Raw genomic sequence first — 23,715 nt, forward strand, 5'->3', positions numbered from 1 at the left:
GGGGTCTCACTTTCCATTTTCTAAGCCAGGAAGGGGCATACAGAGATGCTGAGTGGCCAAAAAGAATTCTATAAATATGTATGTGTTATATATATATGCTATATATATATTTGGTCTCCTGTGGGTACTGTAACAAGCTATCACAAACTGGGTGGCTTAGGACAACAGAAACTTATTTTCCCACAGTTCTGGTGGGCAGAAGTCCAAATTGAAGGTGTCAGGCGAGCCTTCTTTTCTGGTTTCTGGCGGCTGCTGGGAATGCTTGGTGCTCCCTGGCTTGCAGCTACATCATTGTAATCTCTGCCTCTGTCTTCATGTGGCTGTCCTCCATCTGTGTGTCTGTGCCTTCCCATGGTATTCTTCTTTCTATATGTGTCTCTGCATCTCTTCTCCTTCTGAGGACTCCAGTCATGTGGGATTAAGGGCACATCTTATTGCAGTGTGTCCTCCTCTTAACTTACAACTAAATTACATGTAAAGACCTTTTCCCTTCATTACAAATATCCCATTTCCAAATAAGGCCACATTTATAGATACCAGGGATTAGAACTTCAACATATTGTTTTGGGGGACATAATTCAACCCATCGCACTCTGGCTTTCCCCATATCTTCCCTGTGCTTCCTGGGACCACCTCCAAAGTAAACCACCTGTGTCCGAGTCCTTCTCTCTGGGCTGTCTTTGGGGTCCTAAACCAAGATGGAGGGTAGAGATCTGAAAAGAAAAGAGAAAGGGGAGCTAAGCTCAGGGAAGGAGAGAGTTAAGATGAAATGATCCATTGGCCCTAATATCAAGAAATGAGGTCAAGTTCAAGGAGACCTCTGGGAGATGGGGGAGCAATGGGAAAGGAGCTTCTTTTTTTAGAACTTGGCAGATGCTCTGGCTGGAGCTGGGCCACATCTGGGAAGGCAGTGGGAGAGTGAAGCTGAAGATGGAGCCAGACTTGAGCCTGAGGACCTGGATGAGGAGGCCGGGGCCCTCAGACTGGGTCCTCTAGTCCAGCCAGCTCCGGCTCTGGCTGGGGAATCTGAGGCCCAGAGACGGGCAGCAACTCTCCTTGGCTCCCGGCAGAGACTAGAAGCTCTGCTCCTCTGGTCTGTCTCTGGTCCTCCTGTTTTGGCCTCTCTTCCATGGTAGGGTTGGTGGGCGGCAGGATGCAGTCAGAACTGTCTGGGCTCTGCTGACCCAGGCCATCTCTGCTTGGGCCAGGGTGGAGGAGGGCAGACTCCACAGCGAAGGACCGATGCCCACCCTGGTCCAGGACCATCCACCGACTCTGTTTTGTATCGTGTGGGAGTTGGGGCAGCATCTCTGTGGCTCTGCCTTCCCCCCACGCCCATGCATTTTCATTAGGCTTATTAATAAATTGTGGCCATATCCCCCTGCCCACAAAGTCAACTTGTTATATTTATAGCTCTTGGAAATCTCCCTGCCTAAAGCCTCCACCCCTCCAACTCTGCCAGGGCCTCTGCTTGGTCAGAAATGTGCCTTTTCTCAGCACTGTTATTTCAGCCTGGCTCTGATGGGCCGTGGTATCCACGGGCAGAGGAGCTTACTCGGGGACAGGCAGCGGACACCATCCAAACAGGTCTGGTTTTGTCAGAAAATACCTTAGAAGAGAAGAAAATGTATTTCATTTGGGGGCAGTAGGAAGACACTGGTGCTGTTTAATGTAATTATGTATCTTTCAGCTCCTTTAAAACATTTTTTATTTTAACTCTCCATGGGAAGTAGAATGGAATTATCTGAAGCCTGTTTTCTAACTCAAGGAACAGCAGTTGGAATCATTATTTTCTGACCGAAGGAGACACTTGTGTAAAATTTTCTGGGTGCGGAGTCCAAGCTGGAATCACTCCCGAGTGAGTGGGGTATGAGATCCGGTGTATCAGTTTCTTCTTGCTGCTGTAACAAATGACCACAAACTCTGTGGCTTAACGCAACACAATTTTATTAAGTTACAATTTTGTAGTTCAGAAGACCGAAGGGGACCTCAGTGTGTTAAAAGCTGGGTGCCGGCAGGCTGAGTCCTTACTGGAGGTTCTAGGGGGGCATCCATTACCTTGCCCTTTCCAGCTTCTTGAGGCCGCCTGCATCCCTTGGATGGTGGCTCTTTTCCCCTGTTTTCAAAGCCTGTCACTCTGACCTCTGCTCCTGTCATTCCTTCTCTGACTCTGACCCTCCTGCCTTCCTCTGCTATGGACCTTTGTGATTTCCTTTAGCCCATCGGGTAATCCAGGATAATCTCCCATCTCTAGACTGTTAATTAATTGCATCTGTAAAGTCCCTTTTACCATGGAAAGGGACAAATTCACCATTCTGGGGAATAGGATTGAAGACCCTTGGGGCTGTAATTTGGCCTATCATAGCCGGAAAATCGTTTCCATGCCCTGGCTTCTCCAATCCTTCCACTGCCCTGGGAGGCAGAAGGAGAGGGGGTTGTGGGCCCCCTTTCATGGAGATGCCCCGAGGTGAAGTCATTGCCCAGGACTGAGAAGTGAGCACCAGAGCTGAGGGTGGAACCAGGGTCTCCCCATGGCGATGCCAACACTGTTCCTGTCAGCTCCCGTGAGCCCCTGTCAAAACAGGCTCTCTGCGTGGAGACGGAGTGTGTGGATTCTGTCTGCAAATGGAACCTGCGCTGTGGACCTGGCTCCATGATTCACCTGAGATCACAAAGTCCGCGAGTTTCTTAATGTCCCTGGGTCTCAATCTTCTGGGGAAAGTAGTCATTTTTCTGTAAAGCTCATAATAAGTGTTGGCTATATGGTAGCCATTACTAATAACAACAGGGCAGAACCTCAAAGCTTAGACCCTCCAAGGACGTGCGCTGAGGTGCCAGGATGCCTCTGGTTCTTGCCTGCTGTGCTCGGGGCCCTACACATGCTCGCTCTTCTCTTTGTTCCTCTCTGTTGGCCAAACCCTACTCATCATTCTAAGCCCTGGATATCACCTCCTCCAGGAAGCTCTCTTTGGTTGCGCCAGGTGGAGTTGGCTGCTCCTTCCCAATGTTGGAACCGTGGTTGCCTCTCAGGAGGGGTGAACCTGGACAGGGAGATGGAAGGATTCCAGTGTTACCCTCTGCAGATCCGGGTTGGAATTCCAGGCCTGTCACTTACCGGTATATGTTTTCAGGCTCTTCTGAACCTGATTCCTTACCCGTGACATGGGATGGAGGATGACAGGCTTACTTTCCAGGATGTTGTGAGGCCTGAATGAGACCATTCATGTGAAGCCCTTCCTTCGAGTCTTGCACATGTTAAGTTCTCAATAAATGGTAGCTACGTACAAGGAAAGCATGGAAATCCCACAGTTACTTGAGACAGAGGAACCCAGGTACAAATTCGCTCTGCTTTTGGCTGGAATCACATCAGCGTGAGGGCTTAGCTCCTGCACACTGGACCCTTGTTATGGCCATCTTTTATTTATTTTCTTTAACTTTTTATTTTATATTGAAGTATAGCCGATTAACAATGTTGTGACAGTTTCAGGTGCACAGCAAAGCGACTCAGCCATATATATATCCACGTATCCATCCTCCCCCGAAGTCCCCTCCCATCCAGGCTGGTTATGGCCATCTTTGATTAGCAAAAATGGAATATCAGGTTAATTGCTGTGAAGCATGTGGGCTGATTGAAGCAATGGGGTGGGCTGTGGGAACCCAAGATATTTCCAGGGACCTTGATGTTGTTGGGGGGCAGTGACTCAGAGGCCCTGCCCCCAGGGGTTTTTGTGTTTACTGGGGCTACATTTAAACACTGGTGGTGGTGGGCTTCCCAGACCCCAGGAATCTGGTTACAATGTTGTGTGTCTCACCCACAGCGTGTGGAGGTGAAGGTCCCTCGCAGGGCTGAGCAGCAGTGGAGTGGGGAGTGGGAGGGAGGCTGCAAGATAACAGAGTGGGGGCCCCAGTCCTGCAGAGGGGGGATGGGCCTCAGTTCCCCTGGCCCTGTTCCCGTCATCCCCGGGCCCTGTGCTGACCCGCCTCTTTGCCCTCATTGTCTGGGCCACTGCCCCATAAGCCGAGTATTAGCCTGATGTCGTCCTGGGGCCATAAACACCTTGTAAAAGTTGCTGGAACAAGATACTTTATGTTGGTGGCGACTCCAGCCCAGGCCATTAAGTCTGTCCTGACGTTGGCTGGGGCTTGCGGTGGCCTGACTCACAGGTTTTGTGTAAGCCCCTAATTAGGGCCTCTGTGCCGCCACCCCTCTCCAGTCCTCCTGGGCTCTGCCCTGAGTCCTGGCAGGACTTTCGGGCTCCCAGGGCCAAGGGCTCTGATTTACACTGTTTAATACCTTTTACCCCTTTTCCTTAATGCTCTCCTGTTGCTGTCTTAAAATTCTTAGCCATTGGGAACAATGGCTGTATTTTCATTCTGCACTGAGCCCTGCAAACTATGTAGCTGCTGCCGGCTAAGAGGATGCCTTGTGGACTGCGGGGTGCTCTCCGGACGAAGGGCCGGGCTGGCTGGAGGGGAGTGAGGGAGGGGCACGGTAGTCAGAGACCAAGTCTGAGCAGTGATGCCAGAGTGTGTGGGGGGCCTGCGGAGAGTGTAGGGCCCTGGGGGCCATTGTGAGAGCTTTGGCTCCCCTCTGAGAGAAATAGGGAGGCACAGGAAGGTTAGGACAGAAGAGTGACATTATCCGACCTAAAGTACAGAAAGATCAACTTGGCTGCTGTTGGGAAGAGAGTCCAAGGGTAGAAACAGGGAGACCACGCAGGAGGCTGGTGAGGAAATAGGATAAAGATGCTGGCGACTCAGGTGAGGCTGGGAGCAGTGGTGCTGGAGGGAAGCGGTGATTCTGGATATATTCTTAGGATGAAGCCATCAGGTTTTGTGAAGGAGTAGATGTCATCCAGGGGGTCTGGCTTGTCCTGGTAGAAAGTCTCCAAAGAGACTTTCCCTTCTGTCCCCCATGCCACTTGGCCATCATTTCTCTCCCCCCTCCCCGTCCTGGAATTAGGGCCGGTTTTGTAACTTGCTTTGATCAGTAGAGTGTGGGGAAATGGTGGCTGTGTCTGTTCCTGGCCTCACGTTGAAGAGGCCCAGCAGCTTCTGCTTTTGCTCTCTGGGAACCCAGTTGCTGTGCTGTAAGGAGGCTGGGAGGGACCCTGGAGGAGAAGCCCATGGACAGCTGGCTGACAAGCAGCACCAACTTCCAGACCTGTGAGAAGGACCTTCTTCCACGTCCCAGCCCCAAATGAGTTCCCAGATGAATGTGGCCGTGGAAGTGACTCCAGCTGACATCACATGGGATGGAAGAACCACCCAGATGAGGCCTGCCCAAGTTCCTGACCAAAAGAATCATGGGAAACAAGACATTGTTCTTTTGGGCTGCTTGTTATGCATCAGTCTCTAACTGCCGTAGATATCTCTTAGACATCCAAGCAGAAATGTGTTGCGTCGCAGCTGGATACACGAGTTCAGGAAAGAGATCCAGGCTGGGAATTTTCGATAGACAGATGTCATTAAAGTCTTGAAACTGAATGAAATTGACAAGATTGAGTGTGGAGGGAGAAGAGAAGAGGACCAAGAACTAAGTCCCCTGACACTTGGATCTTTAAGTGGTCAGGGAGATGGGGAGGGGCCGGCAAAGGGGAGCGATGGGGAGGCCACCGGACACCCATGTGCTGGCCTCTCCTCGCCAAGCGACCAGCTCCGGGCACCCAGCCCTCCCTCCCACTCTCTCACTTTCTCCTGGTGATGGTCTTTCTAATGTGACTTCCCTTGCTCCTGTCTCCTGTGAACACAGCCGAGAGTCCGACGATCCTCGGCCATGTCCATTCCTGTCTCCTCGGAGCTGAGGTCCTAGTCAGCAACCTCGCTCATCCTACCCCGTCAGCTAGGGCTTGTGCTCAGCTCACTCCGTATTTTGATGAAATGGGTTTATTTCATAACCAGACACGTGCATGAAACATACTGTGTTGTCAGAGGGCCTTGCTCAGGGGGTGTGCCTTCGAGACTGGCTTTGTTTGTACTCCTGTGTGATCGCTCCTCCTCCCTCCCTTCCATCCATCATTCCTTCCATCCATTTATTATCCTTCCCCTCCCTCCCTCCCTTCCATCCATCATTCCCATCTTTCTGTCATGGATTCATGGGCGCTTCCTCAGCAGGTGTGCCCTGCGAGGTACTCCACCCCTGTCCGAAGACCCTCACTGTTCAGACTGTCATCCTCAAAAAGTTAATAATCGCAGGGATGGTAAACCAATGCCACCCCCTGACAGTGTCCCCTTCCACAAGGTTCTGCATTTTTTTTTTTGTGTGTGTGTGTGGTACGCGGGCCTCTCACTGTTGTGGCCTCTCCCATTGCGGAGCACAGGCTCCGGACGCGCAGGCTCAGCGGCCATGGCTCACGGGCCCAGCCGCTCCGCGGCATGTGGGATCTTCCCGGACCGGGGCACAAACCCACGTCCCCTGCATCGGCAGGCGGACTCTCAACCACTGCGCCACCAGGGAAGCCCGGTTCTGGCGTTTTGTTGCTGCTGCTACTGCTGCAGGGGGTCTGTGTCCATCCCTCCCCGTCCAAGCGCCCTTGGGAATCTGTGAAGTAGAGGACAGTCATTCCTATTCTCTACAGTTATCAAGGCTGACATCTAGTTACCAAGAAATCACACTCAGCAGTGTTCAGACAGCAGCTGAGACTGGCTGTCACCAGGGTGCTATCTGGGCCATCTTTCTTGGACTCTGTGACTCCAGAGGTGTCCAGGACCCACCCTCAGTGTGTGCTGGACTCTCTGGGGGCTTTGCTGTGAGGCGGCATGGGCAGAGCCCAGAACCCTTGTCCCCCAGGTCAGGGGCCGCCGTCATGGTCTTGGAAGTTAGCTCACCTTCCGGCCTCTGTCGCCTCACTTGGGTTGGCGTCTCTGGCTGAGGGGCAGAGGGTTGGGTCGCTGGGCCAGAGGGCAGAGGCCTCAGAGGCAGCTGGAGAATGCAGGTGCTCTTGGCTGAAGCAGGGGCCCTGGGGTCTGAGCTGTGATTGTCGAGGAAAGGCCGAGGGTGCTGGCCTGGGGCTGGTGGAGGGGAGAAGGATGGAAGGGGGGGTCTAGGAAGGTCCTGCAACTTGTACCTGACTTCAAGTAAGATCCAGACTTCCTCTGTCCCTCTGCAGACCCCGCTCCTGTGGTGGAGAAAGGCCCCCAGCACTGTCCTCATACACACGTCCTGTACTGACGTGTCCCAGAACCCAGCTGAGGTCTTGGCCCACTTTGCCGGTGGCCTATGCCAGGCTGTGCTTGGTTTCATTTCCTTTATTATTTCCCCCTTTCATCTTCCCTCCTCACTCCTATTTCCCTCCTCCCAATACTACCCACTTTAGTGCATTTAATTTACATCCTCCCAATCCACTTTCAATACATTATACATTTATTTAAATATAAGTGACTCTTTGAAATAGGTAGAGTGCCATTTTGCATGTGTTTTAAAATCTCCATAAATACTATTGGCCCGTAAATCTCATTGTCTTTCTTACTTTTTTTTTTTTTTTTTTTTGGGCCAGACATTAAGTTTTTGAGATCGGTCCTTGTTGCTATATGTAAGTCTGGTTCAGTACATTAGATGACTGTATGGAATTTTCATTATGTGAGTATACTTATGCTATAGGCTGAATGTTTGTGGGCCCCCCCACCCCTGGCAAAGAAAAGCCCTCACATCTTAAAATTCTAATGCCCAAGGTGATGGTATTTGGAGGTGGGTCTTTGGGAGGTGACTAGGTCATGAGGGTGGAGCCCTTATGAATGGGATTAGTGCCCTTGTAAAAGGGGCTCCAGAGAGCTCCATCATGCCTTCTGCCATGTGAGGTCACACCCAGAAAATAGCGGGAGGTGGGCTTTCACTCGACAGTGAATCTGCTGGCACCTTGATCTTGGACTTCCCAGCCTCCAGGACTGTGAGAGGTAAATGTCTGTTGTTTTATGAGCTGCCCAGTCTTTGGTGTTCTGTTATAGCAGCCTGAGCCAACTCTGTCTCTCTCTCTCTCCCTCTCTCTCTCTCTCTCTCTTTCTCTCTCTCACACACACACACGCGCACACACACACACACACACACACACACACCTTTTCCATTCCTGAGCAATGGGCCCTACCCCTTTTTGTGATGAGAATAATGCTGTGCTGAAAGCCCTTCTCCGTGTCTCCTGGTGGCCCTGCGGCATGTCTCTGGGATGCATCTGCAGGAGCCCCACATCTGTCCTGGGCTGCTGCATGCCACCATGTACACACTGCCTGGCTGTCCACAGTCCTGCAGCAGCCTGGCCTCCCAACTGGACAGGGCCCCATTTCTGCAAGCTCACAGCTGCCCTTGCTGTCACTTGACCTTCTATTTTTGGAGAATCAGTTGGCTGGAGGTGATGTCTCCTTGTTCGCGAGTCTCTGGCAGAGGTCTCCTCATTTCCTAAGCAGACGCTGTCTCCCCCCTGTTAACCATCTGCTTATACTTCGCTCATTTTCCTGAGGGGCTGACTCTCTCTCACTCGCTGATTTGTAGGAGTTACTTGTATAATTTACATAATAATTTTTATCAGTTTCAGACTTTGAAGAAAAAGTTCCTCCAGTCTGTCACTCATCTGTTCAGTTTGTTGGTGGTATTCTTTATTGAACAGAAATCTTTAATTGTGATGAAGTTGAATCTGTCATTTTTTTTCACATAGTTCATTCTTTTGGCATCTTGTTTAAGAAACTGTTCCCAACGTTGAGACCATGAAGCTTTTTCTCTTTTTTAAAAAATTAGCTTTAGCATTTAAAGCTAATATTTCAGTCCTTAAACTATTTGGAATATGTATGTGTGTCCATGTTATATTATATTGTATTATATTATCACGTGATATTACATTATATATATAACATTTTTCATTTTTACAGTCTTGTCTTTATGTACAATATGAAGACTTTCCAAATACCATTGATGGTTGCATCTAAAGAGCTTTAGTGTTTATTTTCTTTCTTCATAACCTGTACTGAGAATCTAAACTATGACCAGTTCTAGAGGAAGTAAATATCCAGGGCAAATACTTTTCTTATACTTCCTTTGTTTCTTCCTTCCTGGATTCTAATGTGTTGGCACCAGTGGCAGTTGTTCATCTTGGGTTGTCTACCTCTGCATTTTGAGCAGCAGAATGCTCCACTAGCTTATCTTCCCTTTGAAGCAGCCTGATTATTTGCTTTCTTAATTCAGTGTGAGGATTTCAAGAATCTGCTTTTCATTTAGAACTTGCTTCTTTCAACCGCTGTTCCTTGCAGGAAAAGTTTGGATTGCATAACAGCTTAATATGCATTAAACGTTAAAAAAATACCACAAATGGGGACTTCCCTGGTGGTCCAGTGGTTAAGACTCTGCGCTTTCAGTGCAGGGGGCGTGGGTTCAATCCCTGCTCGGGGAACTAAGATCCCACATGCTGCGTGGCCAAAAAAATCGCAAATGTATGTTGAAATTATAAGACGCACTGTGATTCCCATACTAATGACTGTCAAATAGGCAACACGATATTTAGGTGATAAATGTGGCCAGTGAGTCAAGGTGCTGAAGGAATGTTGGACCCAGGGCTCTCCATGTGAAGTATAGTCTGTATGTGGTAGGAGCCCAAGTCTTCCTCACGTGGCAGGTTAATATCTCCAGCATCATTTCCTAAATAATTCATCTTTTCCTCTCTGAGTTTTGATGCCATTGACATGATTTTGTTATGATTCTGGAATTTCTATTCTGTTTCTTTGATTGTCTCATCTGTTCCCTTGCCAATACCACATCTTTGATCTCTAGCCATTCATGAATCTTTATTTTTCATATGAATTTTCAAGTCAACCCATAAAGTTCCTGAAAATGTGTTGCTGTGACTTTGATTGGATTATCTTTAATTTTCAGATGAGTTTGAGGAGAATCAACCTTGGTGATGTGGAGTTGTGCCGTCCGTGAATGGGACACAGTTCCCTATTTCCTCACATATCCTTTTGTGCCTTTACTAGATTCAAAATTTTCTCCATAGAGATTTTGAGCATCCTCTAATAGGCTAATACATAGATGCTTTCTGTTTTTTATTGCTATGATAAGTGCTAATATATTTTGGCTACATTTTTCCAGCTAGTTTTGGCTGGAACAGAGAAACACTGCTGCTTTCTGTATGTTGATTATGTATCTGGCAGCTGTACTGAACTCTCCCATTTCTTCTTTTTTTTTTTTTTAACATCTTTATTGGAGTATAATTGCTTTACAATGGTGTGTTAGTTTCTGCTTTATAACAAAGTGAATCAGCTATACATATACATATGTTCCCATATCTCCTCCCTCCTGCGTCTGCCTCCCATCCTCCCTATCCCACCCCTCTAGGTCACAAAGCACCGAGCTGATCTCCCTGTGCTATATGGCTGCTTCCCACTAGCTATCTATTTTACATTTGGTAGTGTATATATGTCCATGCCACTCTCTCACTTCGTCTCAGCTAACCCTTCCCCCTCCTTGTGTCCTCAAGTCCATGCTCTATGTCTATATTCCAGTCCTGCCCCTAGGTTCTTCAGAACCATTTTTTTTTTTTTTAGATTCCATATATATGTGTTAGCATACGGTATTTGTCTTTCTCTTTCTGACTTACTTCACTCTCTATGACAGTCTCTATGTCCATCTACCTCGCTACAAATAACTCAATTTTGTTTCTTTTTGTGGCTAATATTCCATTGTATATATGTGCCACATCTTCTTTATCCATTCATCTGTCAATGGCCACTGAGGTTGTTTCCAGGTCCTGGCGATTGTAAATAGAGCTGCAATGAACATTGTGGTACATGACTCATTTTGAATTATGGTTTTCTCAGGGCATATGCCCAGTAGTGGGATTGCTGGGTCGTATGGTAGCTCTAGTTTTAGTTTTTTAAGGAGCCTCCGTACTGTTCTCCATAGTGGCTGTAAAAATTTACATTCCCACCAACAGTGCAAGAGGGTTCCCTTTTCTCCACACCCTCTCCAGCATTTATTGTTTGTAGATTTTTTGATGATGGCCATTCTGACTGCTGTGAGGTGATACCTCATTGTAGTTTTGATTTGCATTTCTCTAATGATTAGTGATGTTGAGCATCCTTTCATGTGTTTGTTGGCTATCTGTATATCTTCTTTGGAGAAATGTCTATTTAGGTCTTCTGCCCATTTTTGGATTGGATTGTTTATTTTTTTGATATTGAGCTGCATGAGCTGCTTGTAAATTTTGGAGATTAATCCTTTGTCAGTTGCTTCATTTGCAAATATTTTCTCCCATTCTGAGGGTTGTCTTTTCGTCTTGTTTATGGTTTCCTTTGCTGTGCAAAAGATTTTGTTTCATTAGGTCCCACTTGTTTATTTTTGTTTTTATTTCCATTTCTCTAGGAGGTGGGTCAAAAAGGATCTTGCTGTGATTTATGTCATAGAGTATTCTGCCTATGTTTTTCTCTAAGAGTTTTATAGTGTCTAGCCTTACATTTAGGTCTTTAATCCATTTTGAGTTTATTTTTGTGTATGGTGTTTGGGAGTGTTCTAATTTCATTCTTTTACATGTAGCTGTCCAGTTTTCCCAGCACCACTCATTGAAGAGGCTGTCTTTTCTCCATTGTATATTCTTACCTCCTTTATCAAAAATAAGGTGACCATATGTGCATGGGTTTATCTCTGGGCTTTCTATCCTGTTCCATTGATCTATATTTCTGTTTTTGTGCCAGTACCATACTGTCTCGATTACTGTAGCTTTGTAGTATAGTCTGAAGTCCGGGAGCCTGATTCCTCCAGCTCCATTTTTTTTTCTCAAGATTGCTTTGGCTATTCAGGGTCTTTTGTGTCTCCACAGAAATTGTGAAATTTTTTGTTCTAGTTCTGTGAAAAATGCCATTGGTAGTTTGATAGGGATTGCATTGAATCTGTAGATTGCTTTGGGTAGTACAGTCATTTTCACAATGTTGATTCTTCCAATCCAAGAACATGGTATATCTCTCCATCTGTTTATATCATCTTTAATTTCTTTCATCAGTGTCTTATAGTTTTCTGCATACAGGTCTTTTGTCTCCTTAGGTAGGTTTATTCCTAGGTATTTTATTCTTTTTGTTGCAATGGTAAATGGGAGTGTTTCCTTAATTTCTCTTTCAGATTTTTCATCATTAGTATATAGGAATGCAGGAGATTTCTGTGCATTAATTTTGTTAATGCACAAAAGTTAATTAATTTTGTTAAATCCTGCTGCTTTACCAAATACAGTTTTCAACTGTATAGTTTTCAACTATAATCTCTTCACATAGTTTCTTCTGCCTCTGGTAGATCTAGTAGTTTTCTGGTAGCATCTTTAGGATTCTCACTATGTATCTGCATACAGTGTCAGCTTTACTTCTTCTTTTCCAATTTGGATTCCTTTTATTTCTTTTTCTTCTCTGATTGCTGTGGCTGAAACTTCCAAAACTATGTTGAATAATAGTGGTGAGAGTGGACAACCTTGTCTTGTTCCTGATCTTAGAGGAAATGGTTTCAGTTTTTCACCATTGAGAAAGATGTTGGCTTTGGGTTTGTCATATATGGCCCTTATTATGTTGAGGTAAATTCCCTCTATGTCTACTTTCTGGAGGGTTTTTGTCATTAATGGGTGTTGAATTTTGTCGAAAGCTTTTTCTGCATCTATTGAGATGATCATGTGGTTTTTCTCCTTCAGTTTGTTAATATGGTTTATCACATTGATTGATTTGCATATATTGAAGAATCCTTGCATTCCTGGGATAAAGCCCACTTGATCATGGTGTATGATCCTTTTAATGTGCTGTTGGATTCTGTTTGCTAGTATTTTGTTGAGGATTTTTGCATCTATGTTCATCAGTGATATTGGCCTGTAGCTTTCTTTCTTTGTGACATCTTTGTCTGGTTTTGGTTTCAGGGTGATGGTGGCCTTGTAGAATGAGTTTGGGAGTGTTCCTCCCTCTGCTATATTTTGGAAGAGATTGAGAAGGATAGGTGTTAGCTTTTCTCTAAATGTTTGATAGAATTCGCCTGTGAAGCCATCTGGTCCTGGGCTTCTGTTTGTTGGAAGATTTTTAATCACAGTCTCAATTTCAGTGCTTGTGATTGGTCTGTTTATATTTTCTATTTCTTCCTGGTTCAGTCTCAGAAGGTTGTACTTTTCTAAGAATTTGTCCATTTCTTCCAGGTTGTCCATTTTATTGGCATAGAGTTGCTTGTAGTAGTCTCTTAGGATGCTTTGTATTTCTGTGGTGTCTGTTGTAACTTCTCCTTTTTCATTTCTAATTTTATTGATTTGAGTCCTCTCCCTCTTTTCTTGATGAGTCTGGCTAATGGTTTATCAATTTTGTTTATCTCCTCAAAGAACCAGCTTTAAGTTTTATTGATCTTTGCTGTCATTTCCTTCATTTCTTTTTCATTTATTTCTGATCTGATCTTTATGCTTTCTTTCCTTCTGCTAACTTTGGGGGTTTTTTGTTCTTCTTTGTCTAATTGCTTTAGGTGTAAGGTTAGGTTGTTTATTTGAGATGTTTCTTGTTTCCTGAGGTAGGATTGTATTGCTGTAAACTTCTTTCTTAGAACTGCTTTTGCTGCATCCCATAGGTTTTGGGTTGTCGTGTTTTCATTGTCATTTGTTTCTAGGTATGTTTTGATTTCCTCTTTGATTTCTTCAATGATCTTTTGGTTATTTAGTAGTGTATTGTTTAGCCTCCACCTACTTGTATTTTTTACATATTTTTTCCTGTAATTGATATCTAGTCTCATAGTATTGTGGTCGGAAAAGATACTTGATATGATTTCAGTTTTCTTAAATTTACCAAGGCTTGATTTGTGACCTATGATATGATCTATCCTGGAGAATATTCCATGAGCACTTGAGAAGAAAGTGTATTCTGTTGTTTTTGGATGGAATGTACTATAAATATCAATTCAGTCCATCTTGTTTAATGTGTCATTTAAAGCTTGTGTTTCCTTATTTATTTTCATTCTGGATGATCTGTCCATTGGTGAAAGTGGGGTGTTAAAGTCCCCTACTATGGTTGTGTTGCTGTTGATTTCCCCTTTTATGGCTGTTAGCATTTGCCTTATGTATTGAGGTGCTCCTATGTTGGAATGCATAGATATTTACAATTGTTATATCTTCTTATTGGATTGATCCCTTGATCATTATGTAGTGTCCTTCTTTGTCTCTTGTAATAGTCTTTATTTGAAAGTCTACTTTGTCTGATATGAGAATTGCTACTCCAGCTTTCTTTTGATTTCCATTTGCATGGAATATCATTTTCCATCCCCTCACTTTCAGTCTGTATGTGTCCCTAGGTCTGAAGTGGGTCTCTTGTGGACAGCATATATATATATGGGTCTTGTTTTCGTATCCATTCAGCCAGTCTATGTCTTTTGGCTGGAACATTTAATCCATTTACATTTAAGGTACTTATCGATATGTATGTTCAAATTACCGTTTTCTTAATTGTTTTGGGTTTGTTCTTGTAGGTCTTTTCCTTCTCTTGTGTTTTCTGCCTAAAGAAGTTCCTTTAGCATTTGTTGTAAAGCTGGTTTAGTGGTGCTGAATTGTCTTAACTTTTGCTTGTCTGAAAAGGTTTTAATTTCTTTTTTTTTTTTTTTGTGGTATGTGGGCCTCTCACTGTTGTGGCCTCTCCCGTTGTGGAGTACAGGCTCTGGACGTGCAGGCTCAGCGGCCATGGCTCATGGGCCCAGCCGCTCCGCGGCATGTGGGATCTCCCCTGACTGGGGCACAAACCCATCCATGTCCCCTGCATCGGCAGGCGGACTCTCAACCACTGCGCCACCAGGGAAGCCCAAGGTTTTAATTTCTTCATCAAATCTGAATGAGATCCTTGCTGGGTAGAGTAATCTTGGTTGTAGCTTTTTCCCTTTCATCACTTTAAATATGTCCTGCCACTCCCTTCTGGCTTGCAGAGTTTGTGCTGAAAGACCAACTGTTAACCTTATGGGGATTCCCTTGTATGTTATTTGTTGCTTTTCCCTTGCTGCTTTTAATATGTTTTCTTTGCATTTAATTTTTGATAGTTTGATTAATATGTGTCTTGGTGTGTTTCTCCTTGGATTTATCCTGTATGGGACTCTCTGCACTTCCTGGACTTGATTGACTATTTCCTTTCCCATGTTAGGGAAGTTTTCAACTATAATCTCTTCACATATTTTCTCAGACCCTTTCTTTTTCTCTTCTTCTTCTGGGAATTCGAATGTTGGTATGTTTAATATTTTCCCAGAGGTCTGAGACTGTCCTCAATTCTTTTCATTCTTTTTTTTCTTTATTCTGTTCTGTGGTCATTATTTCCACTATTTTATCTTCCAGGTCACTTATCCGTTCTTCTGCCTCTGGTATTCTGCTATTGATTCCCTCTAGAGAATTTTTAATTTCATTTATTGTGTTGTTCATCATTGTTTGTTTGCTCTTTAGTTCTTCTAGTTCCTTGTTAAACGTTTCTTGTATTTTCTCCATTCTACTAACAAGATTTTGGATCATCTTTACTACCATTACTCTGAATTCTTTTTCAGGTAGACTGCCTATTTCCTCTTCATTTGTTTGGTCTGGTGGGTTTTTACCTTGCTCCTTCATCTGCTGTGTGTTTCTCTGTCTTCTCATTTTGCTTAACTTACTGTGTTTGGGGTCTCTTATTTGCAGGCTGCAGGTTCATATTTCCCATTGTTTTTGGTGTCTGCTTCCAGTGGCTAAGGTTTGTTTAGTGGGTTGTGTAGGCTTCCTGGTGGAGGGGACTGGTGCCTGTGTTCTGGTGGATGAGGCTGGATCTTGTGTTTCTGGTGGGCAGGACCACGTGCAGTGTGTGTTTTGGGGTGTGTGTGACCTTATTATGATTTTAGGCAGCCTCTCTGCTAATGGCTGGGGTTGTGTTCCTGTCTTGTTAGTTGTTTGGCATAGGGTGTCCATCACAGTAGCTTGCTGGTCGTTGAGTGGAGCTCAATGTCTTAGCCTTGAGATGGAGATCTCTGGGAGAGCTTTCGCCATTTGATATTACATGGAGCCGGGAGGTCTCTGGTGGACCAATGTCTTGGACTTGGCTCTCTCAATTCAGAGGCACAGGCCTGACACCCGGCCGGAGCATGAAAACCCTGTCAGCCACACGGCTATTATATCTGCAGGAAAGCTGGGAAGTCTCAATGAACAACTTCAGAAAAATGCCACCTGTACGAGGAGGAGCTCCTTGATGAGATGCAAAAACCACAGGCCAGCTGTGAACTCAAGAGTCTGCTTCCCAGTTTACTGCTATGCCTCCTCGCAGATACCTCTGTCTCTCTTTCTGTGGCCCTCTCCCATTTTTTCTGATAGTCTGTCTGTTGGTCCTCTTGGGTTTTTACTTTCTTTCGTGGCTATTGATCTGGTCAACTTTTCTATTTCCTCTTGAGCCCGTTTTGGCACCTATATGTTTTTTCCAGAAATATTTCCATTTAATCTGTTTTCAAGTATTGGCTTGTGGTTGTGAATAATATCCCTTAAATATTTAATATCAAATACAATATTTGTTATATCTGAGTTGTTCCCTGTTTTCATGTTGTATTTTATATATTGGTATTTTGATTGTGCTCATCATTTCTGTTTTGTTCTCAATTTTTGAATTTTTTTTGAATTCTGCCTGTTATTTATTTTCTTAGGTCGTTCTTGTTACCTTGAATTGACTGTTGTTCTTTTTCTAGTCCTGTGAGCTACACTCATTTGTTTTCCTTTTTTCTTGTTTTCTAATTAATATAGTAAAGGTTTTGAAAAATAGAAAAAAAAAAAAAGGGACTTCCCTGGTGGTCCAGTGGTTAAGACACTGCGCTTCCACTGCAGGGGGCGTGGGTTCGATCCCTGGTTGGGGAACTGAGATCACCCATGCCGCACAGCACAGCCAAAAAATAGAAAAAAAAAGGGTTTGAATTTTCCTCTAAGAATAACATTAGCCACAATCCATGAATTTTTCCATGTGCCATGTTCATTAGTATTCACTTGTTGGGGGGTAATTTCAGCTATTCAGTATTCTGAATGATTATTATTTCCTCTATCCTTGTTAACTCTAATTTTTATAGTGATTAAAGAAACCTTTTAGAGTTTAAAAAAAGTTGTCTTTAATTTGAAAATGACGTAACAGAAGATATAACCAACGTAGAGGTAAGCAAGGCCGGGAGAGGAGGTGTGAGCAGGTGCGCTGATGGCCTCTCAGATGCCCTGAATCCTGACAGTGAAATCACCTCCCGCATTACCCACTTCGTGGAGGATTTTCTGTCCCTTGCAACAGAAAATCTGCACAGCCTGGGCTTGGGGAAAGGCTGCAGACACTGAGTCTGCGTGAGCCTGGACTATCAGGTGGGGCCCAGGGTGGCCTACCAGGTCAGGTTCAGGGTCAGGCAGGGTGGAGTCTGCAGGGCGGGGGCGCGCATGCAGCACAGGCCACAGGATTCTTCCACATGTGAGGAGGAGTCTGGAGGATGACAGACCTCCAGAGTGAAACTCATCCAGGGCGGGCTTATGTATTAATAACAACAACAACCACAGTAGCAGCTATAATCTCTCAGTGAGGCCGGTTCTGTGCCAAGCACTGTCCTAAGGACTTTTCAGATACTACCTTGTAGTGTTCACAACAGCCCATGTTGTTGGCACTGTTTTTATCTTCAGGTGCAGAGGCTGAGGCCCAGAGCAGTTAAGAAAGTTGCCCAAGGTGGTCAGCTGGCTAGGGATAGAGCTGGCATCCAGCCCAGGAGGCAGAGCCAGTTGGCCCTGGGTCCCTGCTGGTAACCACTGTGCTGTCCCAAGAGGGGCTGAGCAGACTTGACACCTTTGGCAAAATAGCAGGCTCCCCTGCTGCGCCTGTGATGAGTCCAGGTTCCTGGTTGTCTATTCCTTTCCCTTTAGCGGAGGCTGACACTTTGATTCCCAACTGGATGGAGGAAGCTGGCTGTCTTCTCCTTACATGGCCCTGAAAGAAGCAGGAATGGTACTCCTGGTTCTTAATATGCTGCATGCTGTTTAGGAATCCAGCTTGTATCTGAAAGCCTAACCCAGACTGCCTTCAGAAAAACATGGGATTTTATTGGTGCCTGTAACTCAGCTGTGTCAGGAATGGTTTGATCCAGGTCTCAAGTGATGTAACCAGGGCCTAGCTTCTCTCTCTTCCTTTCTTGGCTCTGCTTCCTCCATGTTAGCATATTTTCAGGCAGATTCTTTCCTCCTAGGCACAGAATGGGTGCCAAAGCACTTGGGGCTACATCCTTCCTTATTCGTGTCTAGAGGGAAAGGTTGAGACTCTTCTAATTGCTTTCTTATGGAAGAAGAGGCCTCGTTGATTTTGATTGGCTTGGCTACCCATTCCTGAACCAATTATTGAGGCCAGGGGAAGTGGAATTTGCTGATTGCCTTGTGAAAATAAACCCCTGGGTCAGAAGAACAGGAAGTAATCCTCTGGAGTGGGGTCTGTCTCAGCCTGGCTAATTAATGTCCATACTAAAGACACGTTGTCAGTGTGCTTTAGTTTACATGTATGTTTCCGGGGTTGGAGTTTTTGTCCTGAGTTGGTGCATTTGTTTGTCTGGTTTGCTTATAGCCCTGGTTTTTGCTTCTTTATTCTTTCAACTGCAAAACTGTTTTGAAGCTGGATTTAGATGGGAGTCCAACACAAAGCAGGTGTGATCAAGACAGACGAGATATTAATCAGTGTTTCGTGCTCTTGGATTTTCCCTCCCCTGTTCTAGAGCGCCTCAGGCTGCTGTGTCCTCTTGCTTTGGGGCCACTTGTTGCCTGAGGACCATGCCTGTCCCTGGCCTCTTGTTTAGCTCATTGAAGGGACTGGGGGGGTTCTCCCAGAGGGAGGCCCGGGATGAAGGGTAGCGACCGTGAGAGGAGGGGCTGGGAGAGCCCTTTCCACTGAGGGGCACTGTGCTGCGTGCCCTCCATTTGCCCTCTGTGCCCATCCCATCTGCTCTGGGCCGCTGGAAGGGGACCCTCGGGGACTGCCTCAGTGGGCTCCCTGGCTTCCAGTTGGTTTGGCCAGTGGGAAGCACCAGTAGGAGATGTGGGAGGGAGGAGAGGCTGGGTGGTTATTTCCAGATCGCTCCCTCAGGGGCCTCTAGGGTCTCAGTGTCTGTTCAGCAGCCCCTTTCCGAGTCTCTGTGCCCAGCTTCTGGAAGGGACTGCCTCCCCTCATACCATCAGTAGCCCTGGGTCTGCACTGGTTTCTCTACACATGGTCCATGGCTTTGTAAATGGTCACTTTGATGGGCCAGTGGTCTCCTGCCAGACCCCTGACTCATACAGGGATGGCTTATGGGGTCCTGACAGCAGTGGGCACCTAGGCCCCATGCCCGTAGTGTCCTGAGAGGTGGCAAGGCTTTGCAGGGGGTGACCAACTACTATCCCTGGTCACCAGGTGCTTAGTCTTGGCAAAGATGTCCCCCCCTGCCCTGCCTCATTTAGTATGGGGACAGGAAAGCTCCCTGCCCCTGGTGAACCCACAACTCAGAGGCCTGGGGCCTCCCCACCTATTCTGCTGTACATACCCTCCTTGGGCCTTTGCAGAACCCTTAGAAGACAGAGACAGGGTTGTCAGAAAAAACAAAGGACACCCAGTTAAATTTGCATTTCAGATAAAAAATGAATAATATTTTAAGATAAGTATATCTCAAATATTTCATGGGATATACTTATGCTAATTTTTTGGGTTTGTTTATTTAATCTGGGCATCCTGTATTTTTATTTGCTAAATCTAGCAACCTAGTCTGAGAAGGGGCCCTAATATAATGACAGAGTGAATTTGCCATCACCCCAAGGGTGGGAGCATAGGGCGGGAATATAAGGTCAGGTTTAATTTGCTTGTAAAAATACAAAGTACCATTTCTTGGCACATTGATCAGCGGAGTAAAATCCATGCTGAGCCCAGTAAAGCAGGGCTGCCTGGTAGAAGCAGGATGTGATTATGATGCCCTGTCCGCCGAGGTCTCCTCTCCCTTCCCCTCCTCGGGGTCCATGAGGATCTCAGGAGCCAGCCCACAGCCCCCGTGCCCAGACGGACTCCCATAAATCCGGTCTGCGTTTCACGCAAAGAAGTCAAGCTGTCAGTTACTTTATGATATTCGGTCTTATTGTTACTAGACCCTTTTCCCTCCCTGATTTCTGAAGTAACACATAGTCATATTGAAAACTAGAAAATACAGAGAAAGATAAAGAAGAAATTACAGACTGTGGATCACCCTGCCATTTTGCACGTCCTTACATTGCATTTCCACATATTTTATATACGTACATGCTGTATCTTGAAGATAAAGCTTGGATCCTACTCTACACACTGTTTTTTTTTTTTGCCGAACTACGAGGCACGTGGGATCTTAGTTCCCCAACCAGGGATCGAACCCACGCACCCTGCAGTGGAATCGCGAAGGCTTAACCAACCACTGGACCACCAGGGAAGTCCCATCTACACGCTGCTTTATCATTTGCTTTTCACTTAATAATAGAAGGGGATACTTTCCCATTATTGTTACATATTCTCCCAAACATTAAGTTTATGGCTCTATCGTATTCTACCTTATTAATGGGCCGCATTATTTTAATTTAATTATTTTAAATTAAATAATTTAATTATTTTTAATTTAATTTAATTCAATGCAATTATTTTAATTTCCTTGGCCATACAGAAGGTTTTTGTGGAATCAGTTCATTCATTCATTCACAACACCCGCCCCCCCCAACACACTCATTGTGCACATGGAAGAACTGGAAGGTCCCAGGTGCCGACCTCTCTCCTTCCCTTGGTCCTTTCTTGGACAGATGCTTTCTCTGGCCCTGCAGTGGATGTGGTGCTTGGTGATCAGCATCCGCCTTCCCCCCGAGCCCCGCCCCACTGGAGGTTGTTTCAGCAATGCCTTAGCCTTTTGAACTCTGCCCCAGTCATCACCAATAATGCGAGCGATGAGCCTTTTTCCTCTGTGTGTTTTTGGAAAGCCATAAAAACGTCACTGTAAAAATGTTAATAAAAAGCAATGCGATGATTCATCCACCACAGAGTTTACACTTCCGACTTTTATCCCATAGCTGCCTCCCCTGAGAAAATAAAATATACTTCTGATTAGCTGGGCTTTAAAGTGAGAGCTGAGTGCTGGGCAGTTTGAGATAAGGCGCTGTTCGGTGTAGGGAAGGGGCTGGACTGTTTGTGTTCCTGGGCCGACGAGCCACGTGGGGGCCTGTCCCGGGGAGGGGCCAGGACAGAACACTGACCGTCCTGCCCGTTGACCACCTTCTCATCAATGTCATGGACCTGATGGGACCGTATTGCCTTCATGCTCCACTTCTGGGGGCACACTATTTCTTCTAGCTCTGCATCCCCTTCCTGGAAGCACCGTGGTCCAGGGCCAGGGACCTGGCCTTAATCCCAGGAGCCCAGGTTTGAATCCCAGCTCCACCTATTCCTGGTTGGGGACCTGGGGCATGTCTGAGCCTCAGTGTCTGCATCTGGGAAATGGGCATAATAACAGCTACCCCAAAGGACCAGAGTGCAAATTAAATGACATGCAGGTGCCCTGAGATCCTTATTCCTTCCCACCACCCTTCTCTCTCTCCTGCAGAACAACACTTCTTTGAGTGAGTCCTTCCTTTTCCAACCTCTGAGCCTCTGCCCTCTGTCCTGATTTGTCCTCCCCCATTCCCCCTCCTCCCCTGCCTCTGAGAAGCAGATCCTGAGACCAGGATTGGAGGAAGGTTGCATATGTGGGAGACCATCCCAGACCAAACCAACAGCAGTGGAGACTTGAGCTGGGAAGGAAGTTGCTGCTGGGGAGTCTCTGGGAGACTCAGCCTGAGATACACCACCCGAAGAGCGAGGCTGCCGGGGCTTTATGTGCCCACCCCTGTCAGTCACCGAGCACTGCCCCCAGGGACTCCCAATTCCCACGGTGCTCTGGGCTTGCCGTGCTTGTGGCCGTGGCCCCAGGCGTGCCCAGTGGCCTGCACTGCCATGTTGTGGAGGTTAGTCCCTCTGCTGGCTCAGGGAGGGCTCCAATCTTTTCATCTTTGCTTGGTTTAGCAAAGAAAGGGAAGAAAGAGTTAAGAGAGACCTGGAACAATGGCAGGGACCCCAGGACCTGGGTGGGAGGAGACTCATAGAATTCGAGGCCTGCTGTCTTACTAAGCCCTGGGATTAGGTTTCCTTCCACTGTCCTCAGCAATTCTTTGATAATTTGCCTGTCTCAGCAGAGCTCAGGAGCACAGGGAAAACGATTCTCCTTCCTGGGGCTGGAGTGTTGGCAGCGGTGGGGAGAGTTGGGTGGGCGTGCGGCTGACCTGGTTTCTCCAGGCTGCAGGGAACCTGAGACCACTTGCTGGGGACGCAGTGGGGGAAATGGGGACTCCTGCCCCGGGGGGACATTCGTGACTCCGAGTCTCACCCTGGGTGAGGCCTGGAGCCTCCTTTGCCTCAGCTGGTCTCTGGCTGCCCCAAGGAGCTTTAGGGGTTGGCATATGGTTTGAAGCCCAGAGGAAGTGTACCCTGTGGTCCAGGGTGCTGGGAGGGCCTCCCTCCTGCACCTCTAAACACACCTGCATGGTCGGAGGGTGCCCACGCAGGGGAGCCTGCAGGAGGCTGCACTGAGGGCGTGGGGCTGTGGGGGGCAGCGCTTTACCTACCTCTGAGGGTCAGCTGACACTGGACGTGGCCTCAGCTGGCCAGCGCTGTCCAAACCCCAGGGCTTGGGCGTAGAGGACTAACCGCAGCTGTCTGAATGATGGGTGTGGTGCTGGGAGCCTTGAGTTCCTGGCAGCCCCGACCCCAGGTCCAGCAGCCGCCTGACCCAGAAAAGGGGAACTGGATGAGGGTGGGCAGCCATGGGCCTAGAAGGAGTGAGCTGGCAGGGGAGCTGAGGACACCCGGCCTGGGACTGAGACTGCTACCGAGATGGACTTCCAGCCCCCAGGGCGGTCTTGTGGGAGGAGAGCCTCAGATGTCAGCGACCCTTGCCCAGGACGGGCACCCTGGGCCTCAGGCCAAATCGGGAAGGCAGCTGTGGTCTTCTCTTAGGTCCGGTGACCTGCTCCTGGTCACGCCTACCTACGATCCATCTTGGCTGTTCAGCTGCATCTTAACAATCTCCTGGTCTTCCTGACCTGGTTGAGGAAGATACGCTGGTGTCCTAATGGTAATGATAATCATATTAACAATTCTGAAATAATAAATATGTAATAATGGTGGTAATGACAACTCCCTTTTATTTACATGAACTTTAATCATTTGCAGAATTCTTTCTCATGAATTCTTATTTAATCCTCATAAAACCTTAAGAAGTTGGTATTCTTTTCTTTGTTTTTATAAATGTAGAAACTGAGACTCAGAGAGGTTGAGTAATTTGCTCAAGGTCACAGAGCATGAAAATGGCAGAGCTAGTTCTTCCTCGTTGGCATGTTTGTGCCTCTCCTTGAAGTGTGTGTGTGTGTGTGTGTGTGTGTGTGTGTGTGTGTGTGTGTGTGTGAGAGAGACCATTGCAGCTCACTGCTCCAGTCCACTCTGGATCCTCTGAGGCCCCAGCTCCCCTGGACACATCCTGGTCGAGGTGGCACTGAGAATATGGCTGCCAGATAAGGGCACTGAAGTCCCTGTTGCCTGACCTGGAGTCTCACTTGGGCTGGACCCTGCTAAGGGACTGTCTCTAGCCGCAAAGTACGAAGGTTTGGGCTGTCCGGGAAAGGTGAGGGGATGGGTGTCCGACCGTGCGTTGGCTTTAGGGCCAGATCCAGACCGCAGCCCAGT

The 23,715-nt window shown here is 46.6% G+C and overlaps 1 long non-coding RNA gene across 8 annotated transcripts in view; it reads left to right on the forward strand.

Moving 5' to 3' along the window:
* LOC117308492 (uncharacterized) overlaps nucleotides 1-23,715 on the forward strand; it is a 150,535-nt gene that overhangs the window by 13,067 nt on the left and 113,753 nt on the right. The gene's annotated exons all lie outside the window — the stretch shown is intronic.

The sequence above is a fragment of the Tursiops truncatus genome, chromosome 16, assembly GCF_011762595.2.
Source record: "Tursiops truncatus isolate mTurTru1 chromosome 16, mTurTru1.mat.Y, whole genome shotgun sequence".
NCBI lineage: Eukaryota > Metazoa > Chordata > Mammalia > Artiodactyla > Delphinidae > Tursiops > Tursiops truncatus.